This window comes from Pelobates fuscus, chromosome 2 (genome assembly GCF_036172605.1).
Source record: "Pelobates fuscus isolate aPelFus1 chromosome 2, aPelFus1.pri, whole genome shotgun sequence".
NCBI lineage: Eukaryota > Metazoa > Chordata > Amphibia > Anura > Pelobatidae > Pelobates > Pelobates fuscus.
The window spans coordinates 301949661-301971320 of NC_086318.1; the positions used below are offsets into that span (position 1 = coordinate 301949661).

The 21660-nt window shown below is 42.8% G+C and overlaps 1 protein-coding gene across 1 annotated transcript in view; it reads left to right on the plus strand.

The window, feature by feature from the left end:
• The first annotated feature begins 12283 nt into the window (after positions 1-12283).
• FAM184A (family with sequence similarity 184 member A) overlaps positions 12284-21660 on the plus strand; it is a 284234-nt gene continuing 274857 nt past the window's right edge. The window contains exon 1 of the mRNA XM_063443471.1: positions 12284-12338. The gene's annotated coding sequence lies outside the window, so the exon portion shown is untranslated. The remainder of the gene's footprint in view (positions 12339-21660) is intronic.

Here is a 21660-nt window from a genome sequence, read left to right on the forward strand (position 1 = left end):
ACTATTCTTTTGCATACCTCGGCCATTCTAAGGACCGGTATTGCAATTTTGTCTGTTGTGTCCTGTCTGTGTGTTAGGTTCCCTACGAATCGTGACACTTCCACTTACATCATCATCTCTCATTTCACCTTCTCCTCTCCTCACCCCCTCCCCCCCCCCCCTGACCACAACTCACAAACCCGGGTGCTGTGCGGCTGGTGCCCGAGGTACCTCCGGGTCGGAGTGCTCCGCCTGGCCTGGGGCGACCTGGACTGTCGCGGGGGGTGAGGGAGGGTGCTTGCCTTACATGATAGCAACATGCTCAGTATGGGTGGGGAGGTACCCATTTGACAGAACCCAAAGTTAACAGCTATACTAGTTATGACTCAATGTTTAGGGGCTAAGGTGACAACACTGCCTATAGTGATGAGATCACTCTGATCAAGAAGCTACCTCTCTGCGTAGGAAATTCAAACAAAAACGTAAAAAGTATAATGCCTACTAGGTTACCAGAGCTTCATACTCACAAAGTTACATTTCCTTTGCGGAGGAAACTCAGTTATATACATGCGCAATATTATGTCTAAATGTGTTCTTACAGCTCATTACTGCTGGAATGTTTGACTTGAGAAGTTATCTTTCCTAAAGCTAGGTGTGTATTACTTACCAGTCATGTTTTTTTATAGAAAGAACAGCAGGTGGCGTAAGGATACTTACCATTTTCACACTGTAGTTTTGTTAACAGCATTCCTTTCCCAACCTGTTATCAAAGAAGGCCTTTAAGTTAGTCCACATCTCAGTCATTTTCCTTGGCATATATAAATGTCTATCACTGTTCACACAGACTCGGAAAGGTGACATGTCAATTTGGACTGAACTTCCTCTACTCCCAGAAGAATTTGTGGATGCCTTATCACTAAACCACAATCTGGACTATATGTGGAATTTGTCAGCAGCTGCAGTATAGCTGCTATCAGCTTACAGACTGTGATGGAGCTCCCTGTACCCCAGCTTTGTACCTCCACCAAGCTCACTTCCTAGTTGAAACTGGGAATCCTGAAGCGCTTCTGCCCCAGTCGCTGCATCTTGACTGGAGTTCTTCTGGGGCTTTTCCTCCCGACCAGGCTGCAGCCTTTCTTCCAGGCAGGTATTTTCCCCTCTGAAGCTCTGCTTACAGTGATTGCTATTGCCTTTACAAGGGAACTTTCGGCTCCTAGGCCTAGCTCTCTTGATTTATCCCAGGGCTAGAGGGATAATGCAGCCAGCCAAAAGATCTGAAGACTCTGTCACTGGGATCCCTTAAAAAAACACACAGGACACCCAGTTCCAAATTGAACTTACATGCAATACTTTATTTTACTTGGGACTAGTCCATATGTTAGTTACATCAACCTTGCTGTGACAAACATACTGGAACTTATAATAACATAACAACCTATTTATAAAGGGGTGGTGAAGAAAATAATGAACACAAAACATCTATCCTGTCTGCAGAATTTACAATGTGCAAGTCTTGCTATTCAGGTAGTGCATACAGCTGTTGCTAGATCCTTGCAGCCAACAGGTGGCGCTGCACAGGCTCCACAGCCAAATCCACCTAGTTGATTGCAGGCGTTAGCAAGACAGGAGAGCACATTAATATTTAACACTAAACAGCACATATTTTACACACCCTGCACCTATAATGGGCACATGGTGACTAAAACATAAGAGAGACCTGTCAGGGTACCTGAGGCCTCTACCTCTAAGGGAGGTAGAGACTTGGTGGTTTATCCGTCCAGGCGAGCTGTTTCCTCCGTTCCTCGCGGTTCATCCAGTCACTTAAACACCGGCCGCGAGGAATCCACGTCCTTTTCTAGCAGGACGCTCAATACGTGACGTCATGACGCTATCACGAGCAATCTGTCACTCAAGTGTCCGATATCCAATCGGTACTTGTCAGAGGCGTGATTTCCATCCAGAGCCAGGGTATTTAAGCTTACTCCTTACTTCAGCTCATTGCCCTGTCGTGGTTCTAGCTTGTCTAGTCACTCAGTGCTCTGGTATTCTTGTTTGCTCTATTGGTTTTGACTCGGCTCGTTGTACTACCCTGCTTCTCTGTTATCCCTTGACCCGGCTTGTCTCTCGCTTATCTGTCTTCTCGTTCCCTCGACCTCGGCTTGTCTCTGACTATTCTTTACCCTCGGTACGTTAGTCCGGCCATTCTAAGGCCCGGTATACGTACCTTTCCACTCTTTGTACTCTGCGTGTTGGATCCCTGTCCCGATCCTGACATTACGACAGGGCCAATGGATCCTGCAGGTACAAACAGTCAGCTTGGTTCTTCGGATCCCAGGTTTGACGCCATGGAACATAGGATGGATCAGATGGCTTTGGCACTACAGGCACTTTTGTCTCGTGCTAGTAATCCACCTGAGGAGACACGTACTCCTTCTATCTCTCCTGCAGTCTCAGGTCTAGAGGTAGCCACTGTAGGTGCTTCTTCCCGTATTACCCCACCAGTACGTTATGGCGGGTCACCGGAGAAGTGTCGTGGCTTTCTAAACCAGATTAGCATCCATTTCGAATTACAACCCCGCTCTTATCCTACAGATAGAGCAAAGGTTGGATTTATTATTACTCTACTCATTGAAAAAGCTTTGAGATGGGCCAATCCTTTATGGGAGAATGATAATCCACTAGTCTATAATTATAATGCCTTTGTAGCTGCGTTTAGAGGAACTTTTGACCCTCCTGGCAGAAAGGTCAATGCAGCTAGATTAATGTTGCGCCTTAAACAGGACAATCGAACACTTGTGGATTATGCACTAGAGTTCAGATCCTTGGCGGCAGAAGTTAAGTGGAACGAACAGGCTTATATAGATGTGTTTCTGAATGGGTTATCAGATGTAATTCTTGACGAGGTCGCTACTAGAGAACTCCCTGAAAATTTGGAGGATTTAATTTCTTTTATATCTCGTATTGATGAACGCTTAAGAGAGAGGCAGAACACTCGAGATAGGACCCGTAGACCCTCCTTTAAACTAGCACCTACCTTTCAAATCTCTGAGTTCGAAGACTTACGTATTCCTGAACCTATGCAGATAGGCAGTACTCATCTCACTGAAAGGGAGAGACAGTACAGGAGAAGGGAGGGTTTATGTATGTATTGTGGAGTCAGGGGTCATTTACGCCTAAATTGTCCCAATCGTTCGGGAAACGCTCGCACCTAAGTTCCTCTAGAGGACAGGCCTTGGGTGTTTCTACTTTGTCCTCTATTCACAACTACAAGGAGCTCAGGCTTGTGTTACCCGTTTCTTTAAAGTGGGAGAAGGGAGTAGTTAAGACTATGGCACTAATCGATTCTGGAGCTGCTGAGAGCTTTATAGATCAGGGTTTTGCTGCCAAGCATGCTATTCCATCCCAGTTAAAAGAGACACCTCTGGCTGTCGAGGCCATCGATGGTAGACCGTTACTTGAGCCTGTTATTTTCCATGAGACCATACCGATTAACTTGACTGTTGGCATCCTGCATAAAGAGGATATATCCTTAATGCTCATTTCTTCTCCGTCTATTCCCATAGTCCTGGGGTACTCCTGGCTGAGGAGACACAACCCTATTATTAATTGGGAATCAGGGGAGATAGTTTCGTGGGGAGAGAATTGTCAAGAAAAATGCTTGCGGAAGGTCTTACCTCTTGGATTAACTAATACATCGAATACCTCTGATAATCCTACAGAAACACAAATTCCGTCTCAGTATCTAGATTTAAAGGCAGTATTTGACAAAAAGAAAGCCGATACCTTACCCCCACACAGGTCCTTTGATTGCAAAATTAACCTACTCCCTGGTACCATGCCTCCCAGAGGTCATGTATACCCATTATCTATAAAGGAGAACTCAGTCCTAGAGGAATATATTCACGAGAATTTAGACAAGGGATTCATCAGGAGGTCCTCCTCCCCTGCCGGGGCTGGATTTTTTTTTGTTAAAAAGAAAGATGGTTCTTTGAGACCTTGTATTGATTATCGAGGCTTGAATAACCATTAAAAATGCCTACCCGATTCCCTTGATCACCGAACTCTTCGATCGTTTGAAGGGCTCTACAATTTTCACCAAGTTAGACCTCAGAGGGGCATATAACTTGGTGAGAATCCAGCAGGGACATGAGTGGATGACGGCATTCAATACTCGATATGGTCACTATGAATATACTGTTATGCCTTTTGGGTTATGCAATGCGCCAGCTGTGTTCCAGGATCTGATAAATGAGGTTCTTAGGGAATTCCAGCAAGATTGCGTCATTGTATACCTAGATGATATACTCATTCATTCTAGTGAGATTGAGATTCATCACAAGCAAGTCAGGAGGGTTTTGCACAAGCTTCTCCAGCATGGCTTGTACTGCAAGTTGGAGAAATGTAGCTTTGATCAAACCCAGGTAACCTTTCTCGGCTATGTGATCTCTGGGGAGGGATTTAAGATGGATCCGGATAAGCTCCAATCCATTCTAGAGTGGCCTTTACCCACAGGTCTTAAAGCCATACAGAGATTTATTGGTTTTTCCAATTATTATAGGCGCTTTATTAAGGGCTATTCTTCCATTATTGCACCTATCACTAACATGACCAAACAGGGGGCTGATACTAAGAATTGGACTACTGAAGCTCTCCTTGCGTTCAAGACTCTCAAGGAGCTTTTCGCTTCCGCTCCAATTTTAGTTCACCCTGACACTTCTCTGCCTTTTTTGCTTGAGGTAGACGCATCAGAGACTGGTTTAGGTGCTGTTCTATCTCAAAGGTTGGGTGTTGATAAACCATTACATCCATGTGGATTTTTCTCTAAAAAAATTGACCGGTACTGAAAGCAGGTATGACATTGGTGACAGAGAATTACTAGCGGTTATCAAGGCTTTGAAAGAATGGAGACATTTATTGGAAGGTACATTACATCCTGTTACCATTCTGACAGACCACAAAAACTTGTCCTATATCGGAGAGGCCAAGCGTCTGTCCTCCAGGCAGGCTCGTTGGTCGTTGTTTCTTACCCATTTCAATTACGTTCTGACTTACAGACCTGGGTCAAAGAATTCTAAAGCTGATGCGCTATCTCGCCAATATGAACCCTCTGCTTCAGTTGAACCACTTTTGTCCTCCATTGTACCCAAATGCAATATTATTGCTAATACCAGTCTCAAAATTCATTCTCCGCTACTTGACCAGATCTTGAAGTCACAACATCTAGCTCCCGGAAACACTCCTGAGGGAAGAAACTTTGTTCCTCCTGAACTTCAACTGGAGCTCTTACAATGTTTTCATGAAAGTAAAATAGCTGGTCATCCTGGTACTCGCAAGACATACTCTCTGATATCCAAGGATTTCTGGTGGCCTTCACTTCGAAAAGATATTGAGGAGTTCGTCGCAGCTTGTGAGACTTGTGCCAAGACTAAACTACCTCATGCATCTCCATGTGGCCTGTTACACCCCTTGGACATTCCTGAGAAACCTTGGTCCTGTTTGTCCATAGACTTTATCGTTGATTTGCCTGCTTCCAAGAGACAGACTGTTATTCTCACGGTGGTGGATAGATTTACTAAGATGGCCCATTTCGTGCCATTACCTAAACTTCCGACTTCTCCTGAATTGGCGGAGATTTTTGCGAGAGAGGTTTTTCGCCTACATGGGATTCCTTCAGAGATTGTTTCTGATAGAGGTTCTCAATTTGTCTCACGTTTCTGGAGATCCTTTTGTTCTCAAATGGGCATCAAATTGAACTTCTCCTCTGCCTATCACCCTCAGTCTAACGGAGCTGCTGAACGTACTAATCAAAAGATCGAACAGTATCTGCGTTGCTTTGTTTCCGAACACCAGGACGATTGGGTCGGTCTGATTCCTTGGGCGGAGTTCGCACACAATAACCTTGTTTGCGATTCAACTCGCTCTAGCCCTTTCTTCATGAACTATGGCTTTCATCCTTCGATTTTTCCTTCGGTTTCCTCTTCTCAGGGGATACCGTCGGTTGATGATCATGTCGCCAACCTGAAGAAATTATGGGATCAGACTCGGCATATTCTATTACATAGTTCCTCGCTGTTCAAGAAACACGCTGACAAACATAGAAGAGCGGCTCCTGTTTTTGTTCCTGGGGATAGGGTATGGTTGAGTACCAAGAATATTCGCCTAAAAGTTCCATCTATGAAATTTGCTCCTCGCTACATAGGCCCTTACAGGGTTCTCACTCGTATCAATCCGGTTGCGTATCGCCTTGCTCTGCCACCTGCCTTACGCATTCCTAACTCTTTTCATGTCTCCTTGTTGAAACCCCTCATTTGCAACAAATTCTCCTCTAAGGTCCCCTCGCCTCGTCCTGTTCAGGTGGAAGGTCGGGAGGAGTACGAGGTCAGCTCCATCATTGACTCCAGAATTTCAAGGGGAAAATTGCAATATCTGGTCAACTGGAGGGGATATGGTCCTGAGGAGAGGAGTTGGGTACCTCAGGAGGACGTCCATGCTTCTCGCCTTCGCAGAGCATTTCACCTCCGCTTCCCATCTCGCCCCGGTTCATTCCGCCCGGTGGGCGTATCTGAGAGGGGGGGTACTGTCAGGGTACCTGAGGCCTCTACCTCTAAGGGAGGTAGAGACTTGGTGGTTTATCCGTCCAGGCGAGCTGTTTCCTCCGTTCCTCGCGGTTCATCCAGTCACTTAAACACCGGCCGCGAGGAATCCACGTCCTTTTCTAGCAGGACGCTCAATACGTGACGTCATGACGCTATCACGAGCAATCTGTCACTCAAGTGTCCGATATCCAATCGGTACTTGTCAGAGGCGTGATTTCCATCCAGAGCCAGGGTATTTAAGCTTACTCCTTACTTCAGCTCATTGCCCTGTCGTGGTTCTAGCTTGTCTAGTCACTCAGTGCTCTGGTATTCTTGTTTGCTCTATTGGTTTTGACTCGGCTCGTTGTACTACCCTGCTTCTCTGTTATCCCTTGACCCGGCTTGTCTCTCGCTTATCTGTCTTCTCGTTCCCTCGACCTCGGCTTGTCTCTGACTATTCTTTACCCTCGGTACGTTAGTCCGGCCATTCTAAGGCCCGGTATACGTACCTTTCCACTCTTTGTACTCTGCGTGTTGGATCCCTGTCCCGATCCTGACAAGACCTACATGAATAGGCTCTCTGAAGCTCCTGGTGATGGCAACTACCGTCACACAGACCAGTTCCACGCGTCCTACGTGGTGAATGGAACTGCTCTTGGGGGACTAGCTGCTTTTCCCATAAAACTCTCTTGGGATAACATTTTATCTTGTTAGGGTACAGTATGCTTGTAGTTGCAGGCAGACTAAACAAGGATAAACAAATAAACTTAAAAAATATTTTTTAAAAAATGTAATTGAATTTTGTTTGCATTATTGCTTCTCCTCTCGTCATTTTTTTGCCCTGTCCCTTTGTTCTTTGACATGAAAAAAATAACTGCCTTACTTTATCAGGATTATTCACTAAAGTAAAAATTAAAAGTGAATTACTACTAACTTAGAAAATGTTTTTACTTTATTGAATAACCCTGTATGATTTTTATTAAATGTATGAATAATGTAGGAAGAGAAATTTAGGGACCTTGGGGACAATTAAAAAGAAAGGTGACAAAGTTTTCTACGAACAGTTTCATATGTGTTATTGAGGATCTAAAGCTGAATGGGTTACTCCAATCCTTTTGGGGGGAGGTATGTTTTTTATTTTATTATTTTAATGGCTCTAATGGCATGCCTCCAAACCAATTTTGGGGTCCTGTCACCACCCCACTTTATTTCCCTTGTTTCCCACATTTGGAGACAGCAGGGAACTATCCGGGAAGCACAATGCGAGCACATCATTATACAGGCTCACTCTGTGCAGCAGACAGCCCTACTCAAGTCCCCATTTTAGTTCCCTTATGTCCTGCATTTGGGGACACCAGGGAACTGACCCAAGGCAGCACAGCTCGAATGCATCATTAGTTGGGCTTGTGCTTTGCAGCAATCTCTAAGACCATGCAGGGAGCACTTCTAAAGTCCCCATTTGGGATTCTGTCCATTGTCCCACATAAGTTCCCTGGTGTCCCATCTTCGGGAACACAAGGGTTATGTCCCTGGGCAGCACAGTGCAAGCACATCATTAGACGCAATCATTGTCCTAGTTCCTACGGCCTACAATTGGCAGGTATGTAAAGGGCACTACTAATTAGCACCCCCTTTTTTTGGAGTGAATCGGCAAAAAGATGTTTTACTTACCTGTCTTTCATACCTCCACTTGACGTCACCCAAGTGCCTTTGGGAGGCTCTGATTGCAAGGGGAAGCTCAATACGTACATTGTCACCACGCTGCATGCGCTGATGACTGCCGTATTTTATGAATAGGTCAGAGTCCTACCACTATGACCACTTCAAATCACTGAAATGGTCAGTATTGGTTGTAGTAACCCTTCAAAAATCATATCCCACCGACATGAAACACAGCTGTTTCAATTTTTTTTAAAATACTTCAAAATGCAGGACTGGCCACATGCCACAATGATATAGTAGAGAATCACTAGACAACAAATGTGATTTATGTTTGGTGTCTGTAGGCTCACAGGATCATGATGATTAGGAATATAATAATATTGTTACATACCTTTGTCTGTTCTGTACAATATTATTGTGTTTTCCAGTATAACTATATCCTGGACCTGACAAATATAAGGTTAAAAAACCCTTCATGAGTTGAGTCGACTTCTGTCATGTGACTTGAGTTCGGCAGGTTCCACACAGACAAAGGGACAAATCATTAATTTAACTTATCATTTGAAGAATTGCCTGGATTAATTTTGTTTGGACCATTAGCAAGGGCTATTTGTATTATTTTTTCCCTACATTTTAGTTTATGTCCTCTATTGTTTTTGAATTGTTTATGCACTGTATTATTTAAAGGGGATCTGTCAATTATGTGCAATTTGAATAGAAAATATTGAAAAACTGTTGTGAAAAACTCAACATTTAATCATTTAAAGTACAATGTTTTAAATTTATATAGTCTGTACAATTCACACTGTTTGAGTTTCTTCACTTTGCAACAACCCCCTGTTTGAATGGCTTTGTGTTCGTGTTAGCACTAAACCTTTGTAAGGTTGTGGTACAGTGTATCTACATGCATTGAAACATTAAGCCTCAAAAGAGTTTTATTTACATTTCAATTGTTCTTTTTGTGCTCCTCAACTTGTATAATGAGATTGGTCTAAATTTCTCCTACATATGCCTTGCCACAGAGACACTTCACCACGTATATACGATAAATCAGTCTGGCAGTTTATGACATCTCAGATTTAGAGGGTTCTGCCTGTCCTGAGGTGTGTGAATGTTACAGAATAGAAAGCATTATTACAATTCACACAGTGGCAGCAGCTATAACTTAATGAGGTGTAAGATAATTAGCAACACTTCCCACAGTGTGTGGCTTAGCTGCACAAATTAGTTCATAAATTGATGGTACACAGGCTAATTCCTGCTCCGTCTGCAATACGTCTGGTTGACAAGATTGGGGACACCCGGGATACCAATTCACATTCTGGAATCTGCTGCCTTGACTGCTGGGGTTATATAACAGATACCCAGCGCAGTAAAAGTAGGCGCCGGCTGTGTATTTATAGTGACTACTAGGAGTCAAGGTAGGTAGAGGGATACAGTGGGGGAGATTGTTGTGCTATGGGTTGGCTAAGGAGCCACTCATTTAGCGCAGTAAAATGGCACGGCCCAAGACAAGAGCTTCCCACTGGGAAATTTACCAGTGTCCCGCTGGGTAAGTATGGCCCTGCAGATTTCGTACCTCACCAAAAAATGTATTGTGTTTCAGACCCTGGATTGCTGTTTAGTATTCCTGATTCCAACTTATATACTATACATAGTAACATTAAGAATTCCATATCCGAGACAATACCAATTTACTGTGTCCTATTTCTAAAATAAAGCAACGTTCTCCAAATCCTTCTCCAGATTCCCCAGCACTATATGGCATCCCTGAGGAAAACACACATTTGTAATCAAAATTATTTAACTGTTTTTTACTGGCCCTATGCCATGGGAAGGAGCCTTTATAGTGACTGTTCAGCAATGGTTGCGCAGTCGCTAGTTTTAGTCATTTAGTAGATATGCTTCCATGACAGGTGATGGTATAGGGAGGTTTAAAACCTCCCTTACAGTAATATTTAATATAATCTAAATATTTTAAATATTTGTATTTATTTTTTAACTTTTTTAATGTGGCAACTGCCAGATAATTAATCCTCCCTCCACCAATAATTTTTAACTACTGCCCTGCTGGCTGCTATGTGATGGGAATGTGTATCCTGACGGATGCATTTGTTTCTGATTTGTAGTTAAATTGGTGCTTTTTAAATATTATGAATCCTATACTTTATATAGGGTTTAGATGCAGAAGCACTGATTTTAATCTGGATACCGAACGCATACGGGTAATAGCGGAGGAGTTGCTTGTGACAGATTTTTACCAATATCACCAGATTTTGTCCACCCAGACAAAAGCCAATTTCTAATAAAAAATCCTGTAGAACGTATGAAGTCAGGACAGGAATTGGTGAGCCTGGCGGATTGATGTTGTGTGTGTTTCTAGCAATGCCCAAAGGGAGCGTGTCAGCCTGGCGTGAATGCATGCCAGGCTGACTGACAGTTTTCCTGGCTTACCATACACAGGGCCACACATGAGTACAATGTTTGCAAGGAAATGTGAGCAATGAGTTGATTGCTGTGAATGCTCTCACTATTGGGGGAAAATCCATAGCTTTCCCAGAAGTGGGACATCACAGCATTAGGCCCTCCCCACAGGAAAGCATTGAAGTAATGGGAATTTTACTGACATTGGATGTCCTTGTGCACCTCCAACTCAGTTAGGCAACCAAAAGTCAGTTAACAACCAAGAAGTGCCTCTAGTAGCTGTCTGATTGACAGCCACTAGATGCTGCCTTAGTCATGTAATGTAATTTCTCAAAAACTGCAATGTTTTACATTAAAGAACTAAGTGTGACTGGGACACAGCACCGAGACGCCTGTCACTTCTTCCCTGCTTTGCAGAGTGCTGCTCAGGAAGAGTGGAGGTAGGAGGAGGCTTGCGTGTGTTTATATGGCAGTACAGTAGCTGGTGATGCTACCTATCTGAAATGCATTTCTGCTTCTTGGGATGTCTGGCTTCAATGAGATGAAGTGGTCTGGGTGTCTATATGAGTAGGAATAGAAATAATTCAATGTATTTGAGCTTGCTTGCATGTGTGTGTGTGCGCCTGCTAGTGAGTGAGCTTGTGTTTTTATGCCAACGAGTTTATGTATATCAGTGAGATTGTTTGTCTATGAGGCTGTGTATCAATGAGCTTGTGTGTGTCAGTGAGAATGTCTGTCTGCATGTGAGTATGCTTACTGTATAATTAAATGTTTTACTCTGAAAGGACCAATATTTTATATTAGAAAAAGCAATATATATTTGAGATATATATATATATATATATATATATATATATACATAACCCAATCTCTGGCGTGGCAAGACATAGCCATACATATTACATGCGACAATATATGGCGCAATGACTGAGGGGGCTGGCATGGATTTTTTTCCAGGGCTGGTTTGTATCCCCGTGGGCCAGTCCGGCCCTGGATCTAGTCTAGGGATATCAGTACTGCAGAGTAATAATGCTTGGCTATTTCTGCCTTAGTTTTGACATTTGAACTTAATTTGTGAAAATTCTGTGTTTAGTGAGTAACCCTATTAAAATGTGAATTATTTTTAAACTAAACTATCAGTCCACCATAGCTTAATTGGCATAATCCTCTCAGCCAGGAATTTTAAATTCCCTTTTAATACCGAAACCATCCGCACTTTTGGTTTATAACTCTGAATCAGTCCGTCCATTATAATCGTATCATACAATATAAATACATTACTGTGCACACACAGGAAACCTGTCTGTGGGCAAGATGACATCATTGCATGATGACGTCACAGAGAGGAAACCAATTCGTCTTCGTTTCTAACAGCCGCTATCCGTTTTCGCTACCCCATTTAAATTCCCGTGTTTTAAAATGCTCCCTGGATTGTTTCAGGGTCCTTTCTAAATCACAGCTTCAGCATCACTGAGTTTCCGTGAAAGCTGGAGACGTGCCAGCGACGTCACGGTCATTGTGAGCATCGTCTCTCAGGTAACCCCGCCCCCCTCACTGCCGCGGCTGCCTTTTTGTCTTGACGGGCCGGGAGAGGGGGGAGGAGCTACAGAGTGTTCGAACGTGACGGATGACGTATGGTGCCTAGTAACGCAAGCTAACTCCCCTTAGCAACAACAGCATATGAACACACAGAGCCAGGTACCTATAGTACATACTGTATTTATCGCATGATGATGGGGGTATGGGCTGCATAGCTGTACATAGACGATATGTAGGCTCTATATGGATATTCTAACATGAAAATAATAATGAGAAGTGGTGTATAGATCTGTGTGTCAGTGCATGTAAATGTAACCTGGGAGACAGGGAAATGGTTAATAAAAATATATACCATTCTAATATGAACAGCTTTATAAACCTCTCTCTTCCACCCAGTTATATGTATGGGAGTATATATACAGACAGAGCTAAATATTGAATCCACCCCTGTAAAGATGGAGACAGTGTCTGTATTATGTGATGGTATGGCTAGCTGTCAGTTGTGGGTAAGAGTCAGCAGTGTAACTGGTTTCAACAGTTAATATCATAATCTGTGCTATAATATATCTGCTATTTCTTTAATATATACACATTTATTAAATGGTGTAATATCCAAAGAGCTGCTTCAAATTCAAACTATATTATTTATAGTGAGGGAGAAAACATAACTGGGAACCATGTTTTATGAGGGGTTCTGGATTAACCATAATAAAATGCAAGACGGAAAATTGAATGATTTATAATGTTTGGTGAAAGTGTATGACAGAAAGTGTTACAGCACGCTATTACTAGCTAGGGGCATGCGTCTTGTCTCAGGCTTTTTAAAGGGGAAGTAACATTTTTTACCTTTGAACTGGCTCTCTATTAATATCTATGTAATTACTGCCCTATTAGGTTCCCTAGCCTATCAGCTCTCACTTAGCCCTATTTATACCTCCCTCTTTCATAACTTCCTTGCCCTGTTGTGGTCTCTTGTAGTCCAAGAGTGCGTTCTCCGTGGTTTGTCTTTTCTGGTATCTGACTTTGGTTTGTTTCCTGGTTATCCGTACTTCTGGCATCCTTAACCCCTGGCTTTGTTGTTCGTTTTTTCTTCCGTCTCCTATCCTGACCTTGACTCGTCCGACCATTCTGTTCTCATCTCTGTACTTTCACACGTTAATTCCGGCCATTCGAAGGACTGGTTCTACATCTGGCTTTGTGTACCTTTTGAGCCCCTTAGTTTGCATGCTGGGGCGGTTAACCTTGACATTATGACAGGGCCATGGACCCTGCAAACTTGGGGCAACAAATGGCAGCTTATGAATCTAGAATGGAAGGCTTAGACCATAGGATGGGTCAGTTTGCTTAAGCCTTGCAACCTATCCTAACAAGAACACCTTGTCTCCAGCAGAAAGTGGATGAGAGCTGTACTCCATCCGTTTGTCTAACCCCTCCTCCCCGTTACTCCGGGGATCCATCTTTATGCAGATTTTTTTTTAAACAAGTGGGAGTACATTTTGAGATGGCTCCCAATTCATTCCCCATCGATAGGTCCAAGGTAGCATTTATTTTGAACCTATTAGATGTCAAAGCCTTAGCATGGATGAATCCCCTGTGGGAAAAGATGATGACGTGTTCAATTTTGAACAATTCCTCACGACTTTCAGGAATGTATTCAATCCTCCAGGCAAAAAGAGACTAGCCGACAAGACTTTATTGAAAATTAAACAGGGTTCCAGATGAGTGTCAGACTACGCCATAGAATTTCGTACATTAACCTCTGAAGTAACCTGGAACAATAGTGCCCTGATCGCCGTCTTCTTTGAGGGCCTTACTGAGTCCTTACAAGATGAAGTGGCCATTAGGGATCTTAATGAAACCCTGGATGACTTAATACAATTCATGTCAGACATTGATATAAGGGTCAGGCAGAAGCATCTCAATCTAGATAGGCAAAGAATGGTTCTGGGAAGGCTTACTCCTCGTCCTGTTAAAACCGAGCTACCTGCCCTACCAGCACCTGGCCCTGCACCTGAACCAATGCAGTTAGGTGCTACCAGACTTTCTGAAGCCAAAAAAAGCTTACAGAAAAACTTACTGAAGGAGGTAAGGTTTGTGCTTATACTGTGGTAAAAAAGAGCATTTGCATAATAACTGCCCATCTCGTCCGGAAAACGCCACCGCCGAAGTTCGTTCAGGGGACCGGTCTTGGGTGTAATGTCTTTGTTCCCTAAACCCGCTCCATACAGGTTTCTTCCTGTGGAAAGGTTTGTCATCAAACTATGGCTCTCATCTGGTTCTGCTGACAACTTTATTGATCTTTGATCTCCCCACCGTCTCGCCATGGAACACAACGGGGCCGGCGCTCGGCATAGACCGTCAGGGGAGATCCTGGGACCTCCCCTGCCGGCCTCGGCCCCTGGCCACTGCGGCCCACCGGGCATTTGCCCGGTGTGCCCGATGGCCAGTCCGGGCCTGTTTGTCATCTATTTCTCTGGAAGAAAAAGAAACACCCTTGGCCGTTAAGGCCATAGATGGTAGACCTTTAACCGTTCCGTTTGTTAAACACCAAACGAAGGCTGTTATCCTATCGGTAGGCTTACTGCATAAAGAAAACATAACCTTCCAAGCCATTTCTTCTCCTTCTTGCCCTCTAGTTCTTGGTTACAGAAACACAACCCTACTCTTGACTGGAAAGAAAGGCAGGTGTGATCTTGGAGCCCTTCATGTAAGCATGCATGTATCAGCCATGTTAGACCCCTCTGTTCTCTTAATGCTCCCACATCTCCACCACTGTTATACCACCACAATACATAGACCTTAAGAAAGTGTTTGATAAAGTGGAGGCTGACCGTCTCCCTCCTTACAGGCCCTACGATTGCGCCATCAGACTTCTACCAGGCACTATGCCACCCAGGAGAAGAGTAAACCATCTATCCCAAACTGAAAATAAAGTCATGGAGGAATATATAAAGGAATCCCTAAAAAGGGGGTTTATTAGACGTTCGTCCTCACCAGCAGGAGCCGGTTTCTTTTTTGTTTCCAAAAAAGAAGGTGACCTTCGTCCTTGTATAGATTATAGGGGATTAAATAAAATTACTATTAAGAACATTTACCCCATACCCTTGATAACGGAACTCTTTGATAGACTTCGTAGTTCCAAAATTTTTACCAGAAGAGCATACAATCTTATTCGCATCAAAGGAGGAGATGAATGGAAGACAGCATTCAACACTCGAAGCGGTCATTATGAATATACCATATTCCTATGTAATGTCCTTGCTGTCTTCCAAGATCTCATTAAAAGACCACTATAGTGCCAGGAAAACATACTCGTTTTCCTGGCACTATAGGGTCTCTAGGTCCCCCCCACCCTTAGGGTCCCCCTCCCACCCTGAAGTTGGAGGAAGGGGGTAATCACTTACCTTTTCTCCACCGCCGGGCTTCCTCGGTGGTGGGGACTCTCCGCCTCCTTTCCCCGTCATTGGCTGAATGCACACGCACATGCATTCAGCCAGTCTCATAGCAAAGCATTCTCAATGCTTTCCTATGGACGCTGGTGTCTTCTCACTGTGAAAATCACAGTGAGAAGCACAGAAGCACCTCTAGCGGCTGTCAATGAGACAGCCACTAGAGGCTGGATTAACCCTAAAGTAAACATAGCAGTTTCTATGAAACTGCTATGTTTACAGCAGAAAAGATTAATCCTAGATGGACCAGGCACCCAGACCACTTCATTGAGCTGAAATGGTCTGGGTGCCTATAGTGGTCCTTTAGTGATGTTTTAAGAGACTATCTACACACCTTTGATATAGTATATCTTGACGACATACTTATACACTCTCGTGATGTACAAACACATCACGAACATGTTAGAACCATAGTACAGATCCTTCTTGCCAATGGCTTGTATTGTAAATTAGAGAAGTGTTTATTCGATCAAACTTCCATACAAGTCTTGGGTTACGTCATTTTAGCTAAATGGTTTCAAAAGGACCGCCAAAAACTTCCCTCTATTTCAAATGGCCGTTACCTCTTGGATTGAAGGCCATACAAAGATTCATTGGGTTTGCTAATTATTATAGACGGTTTATCAAAAATGTTTCTCAGATTATAGCTCCTATAGCTGCGATGACAAAAAAGGGAGCGAATAATATCAACTGGTCAATGGAAGCCAAGGCTTCCTTCACTCACTTAAAGATTTTTTTTGCCTCTGCTCCCATTTTGGTGCACCCAAATCCCTCTAGACCTTTCATCCTAGAAGTAGACGCTTCTGAATCCGGTGTGGGAGCTGTCCTTTACCAGAGAAAAGAACTATGATATTGGCAATAGAGAATTATTGGCCAAAATTCTCCTCAAGGTGCAGGTTTGGAGTAGGGCTGCAGAGTCCAGGGCAGAGTTGAGGGTAGTGTTATATGAGGAGATAGCCAGTGAGGGACAGGAGAAAGTAGGGATGGATAGAAGTTGGGGATCAATATTAGCCAATAGCTGCTGGAGGTCAATATAATTCAAATGTCTTCTTAGTTGAGAGGGGTTAGGTTGAGGATGATGGGGTGAGGGTCTTTTGAGAGCAAATAATAAGAGGTGGTGATCTGAGAGTGGAAATGGAGTGTTGCAGAGATTAGAGATTGTACATTCATGAGAGAAAATAAGATCAAGGATATTGCCAGCTGCATGGGTGGGGGACTTAGCAAACTGTGATAGCCCTAGGAGAAGATCATTGAAAGTAGTTTTGTGGCTACTGAGGACAAGGGCAGGTTAATGGGAATGTTGAAGTCCCCAAGAATTAGGGATGGAATATTGGAGGAGAGGAAGTAGGGAAGCCAAGCAGCAAAGTGGTCAAGGAAGAGGACAAGGGTGTCACGATTCGGGAACCTAACACGCTAACAGGTCACAGGAAGGGTGCAATACCGGTCCTTAGAATGACTGGGTTAAGCACACTAAGAAAAGTCAGGAGACAAGCCAAGTAAAGAGAGCCAGAAAACAGGAGCGAGAAACAAGCCGAGTTCAAAGGAGTGGAGAATACAGGAATATCGGAAAAACAAGCCAAATAATCGGTAACCAGAGAGAAACACGAGCAAACTGCAATACTGGTATCACAAGACCACAACAGGGCACTGAGAGACAGGAAAGGTAAGTATATAAATCCTGTGCCTAATTTTGATTGGATAACTTCCAATCAGAATTAACAAACACACGTGGGAGATATTTACAACTCCCACTGTGATTATGGTACTGCGACTTTAATGCCGGGTCACGTGAGTGACCCCGGCATTCGCATAAATGCGCTGGGTCCCAGCGTGCAGCATTATACATGCTGGGAGGCGAGGAGGAGGACGGAGCTTGCTGACAGGTAGGGGAAGGGGAGTTGAATGAAAGGCGAATTGAATGAATTTCAAATGATGGGAAAAATAGGGGGGGGGGGTAGAGGTTTGAAGGAGCAGTGAGGTGAGAGCAGAATTTCTGATAGAATACTCCACCACCTTTGCTTTCAGAGTGTCTTGGGTTGTGGAAAATTGACCAATAAAAGACCACTAAAGGATAGAGAGGAGGGTGTAGCGGTGTCAGAGGGAGAGAGCCATGTTTCAGTTAAGGCTGTTAGGGGACTGCTAAAACCACAGTCCTGTATATTGTGGACAGATTGCAATCACGTGGACAATACCTCATATATAATCAGATAAATGGTAACCACAACAGGACTGTTATGGACTCATAGGAAGAGAAGAAGGAAAAGAAAATGAAAGGAGGAATGAGGAGAGAGGGGAAAGACCAATGCAGGGTGCGGGGGACAGGGCGGCATACAGATACCTCAATGTTCATCAATGTCTAAACACCTGGCTCAGATCCCACTCTATATTGAGGCCATTATGAGCACCAAAATTTGCAAAATGTGTGCCATGTTTTTAGTACTGGTAATCCCTATCATTCGAACATTGTTTGGTATGGGGGATATATCGATGATCTCCTCTTCATTTGTGATGGGAAAGAGGAATCTTGCTCCCTCTTTGCACACAATTTTAACAATGAAGAGGGAAATCTAATGTTTACTGGATATATCAACAAAATTGAAATTAACTTTCTAGACTTACATTTAAGTTGGATCCCATCAAACAAAGGTCATAAGGTTATAGAAAATTGAGAGGGGCAATACCATCTTACAAGCAGACAATATTATTATTATCCTCCTCATACCTAGATTGTTTTTCTGCACTCACTTTTTGACTCACTATTTTGTATGTGGCTTACTGAGTCTTCACTATGTCTTACTATATCTGAATAAACCGGTAATTTGAAGAATTTGCAATACCGAAGCTGTCTATTTATTGAAAGTACGGTCCACTCTGATTTTATCTGACACTGTGCTGTTACATCTGATTGAAAATTAAACCATTTTTTAATTTAGGCTGTGGGAGTCACTGCCAGGAGAGGGGTCACTAGAGCTGCATAAACTAAATGTCAGAGAATTGAGCTGTGAGATTGCAGTGGTGTGCTCCATACACTAAAACTGCTAAAGTGCTAAACTAAGCAAAACATTTTTGGAGCTTAGAGTATCCCTAGTAGCCAGTATGACAGGTCACGAAGGGGAGGAGCTAATCCACAGTCATTCCAACTCTATGGGTCTTGTTAGGTAGCAACGTTTCATAGGTCCAGGGATCCAAGGGGAGCTCAAATTAAATAACATAATTATTAAAAATGTTGGCATTATTTTATCAATTGTAACTCAATATTACATGTTTCCCTAAAAGTCACAGCTTACACTTAAATGAACACTTCAAGTACCGTAATCACTACAGCCAACTGTAGTTAAGAAGAAGTGCTCAGGCACCGTGCCCGAGTATTTTTAGCATGGTTTGACATAATATATACCGTGGTCCGGATGCATGCTCATCCTGCCTTATCAGGAAGCGGGGTGCTAATGTAGGTGGTCATTATATTGGATGAGAGCATCAGCTGATTGCTCACAGCCAATGAATGAGTAGACTGACATCCAGCCTCTCCAACTCTGAGAATTGGAGGTACCTGGTGGTCAAACTGCACAAAAAGTTTTTAACAAGTTATGCTGGAATGGCAACTGGACACCATAATGACTACAATGGGTTGTGAAAGTTTATGATACAGTGCTTGCAGCATTCCTTTAATCTGTAATTATTGTTTTATGTTTACAGAGAATAAGAATGCTCTAATCAGATTATAACCAGTTTGTCATTTTCCAATTTTACACTTGCATACACATTGATGCAGGAATTTCCTGAAGCTGAAGATAACCAGCCTATTCAATATATATCCACACGAATGCCCTAGTTGAAGGATAATGATAATGAACTAGGTTGTCTCACATCACAAATACAGTGTTTTAAAGTGTGTCTGTTAGACAGAGATTAGTGGATGAAGGGGTCTGTTTCAAATAGAAACGGTAATTTAATCTCCTGATCATTCTTGGCTAGGTTAACTGCTAGCAAATGTATATATTAAATTATATTCTTATGCAAATTTATCACATCTGCCAGCTTCTGATAGAATACAGATATAATCTAAAGACATCTGATAAAAATACAATTTCATCTATACATATCCTAGTTATTTGGATAGCTCACTGTATACATATACATTTTCTCCCTACAGTTGTTTTCATGTTATGAAATTTACTTTAATTAACTATGATCTATCTTTAACTCCTTAGTGACCAAGGCCATTCAGTGTACATCGTAGTCACTTATGCTTGTATTCATTAACAACCTACTGCGTATGTTGTTGGTTTAAAGTACCTTTAAATACCTGACTTTTGCTTGACCCTTCACAAGTGAGAAATTTAGAAATATGGCGACAAAGACTACGCCAGAATCAGATTGCTGTTACTGTCACAGTGATCTGTTTCCTGTTAGCTCAAGCTGCTGGGCTAATGGCAGTCTCTTTACCTGGTACATGCCAAGATCGTCGGTTCCCAGACTATTGCTGGCCAAGTCACTTGTGAGGCAGCCAACTATAGAAATAGGTTAGCTCCGAGCCTGTATGACATTGTGGAATCCAATCACAGTAGTCACTTGCCTAACTTGTCAGCTAAGACAATGTAATCACTGTGATTTGCATCTCGGGGGCCCATCTACTAAAGTAAGCATTGTTAAAGTTAGGCTATGATTATATGTGTTATAAATAGATCTCACAGCACCCCTCACAAATACAACACCCCACACACAGAGCACCCCTCACAAACACAGCACCCCTCACACACAAAGCACCCCTCACACACAGAACCTTTCACACACACAAAGAGCACCCCTTACACAAACACACACAGCAACCCTCACACACACAAACACAGCATCATTTACACACACAGAGCACCCCTCACAAACAAAGCACCTCACACACACACATATACACACACACACACACACACACACACACAAACAGTGTCTGTGTCTGTGCCAGTGTGTGTATCTCTTTGTATCTGCATGTGTGTGTCAGTGTGTTAATGTGTGTATCTGTATGTCAGGGTGTGTATACTTAAGTGTTATTGTATGTATCTATGTGTCTGTGTATCTGCCCGTGTGTCAGTGTGTATCTGTGTGTCAGGGTGTGTAACTCTGTGTATCTGCATGTGTATCTGTGTGTTAGGATAAGTATCTGTGCGTGAGGATGTGTTAGTGTCTGTATCACACACAGATGCACACATGCAGATACACAGACACACATGTCCACATGTTTTATTCCCCCTTCTGCAGCTGATTACCTGCAGCTGAGCAATGGGTTGGAGACAATCCAAAACCCTGGCCTGGGCCTTATTTCTCCCAGTTACTTGTAAACTGAGGAGTGGAGCACCGGCCCACCCTACTCTCCGAATGCTCCTCCCCAGGGGCCCACATCTAAACATTAATTTATATGACATACAACACATACTCCCCCTGGGGTTAAATGTCATATGCCTCTCTGGACAATTTAGCGGAAATATAAACTCCCTCACAAACAACACCATTCACCTTATCACAATACGTATGTATATATAAGTGTGTATACATATATATATATATATATATATTAATTCTACATATATATTTATGTAATATTTTTAGATGATTAAGTCATTTAATTAATTACAATTTGCGGGTCCTGCCTGATAACCCAGAGATAATTTAATTTGCTAGCACTATATTTAACCCTGTAACTCTCCAAGACACCATAAAACTTGTACATGGGGGATACTGTTTTACTCGGGAGACTTCGCTGAACACAAATATTAATGTTTCAAAACAGTAAAATGTATTACAACGATTATATCATCAGTGAAAGTGACTTTTTTTGCATTTTTCACACACAAACGGCACTTACACTGACGATATAATTCTTGCGATACGTTTTACTGTTTTGAATATTTGTGTTCAGTGAAGTCTCCTGAGTATAACAGTACCCCTCATGTACATGTTTTAGGGTGTTTTCAAAAGTTACAGAGTCAAATATTAGGCTTGTGTTTTAGTTTTTTCACATTGAAATTTGCCAGATTGGT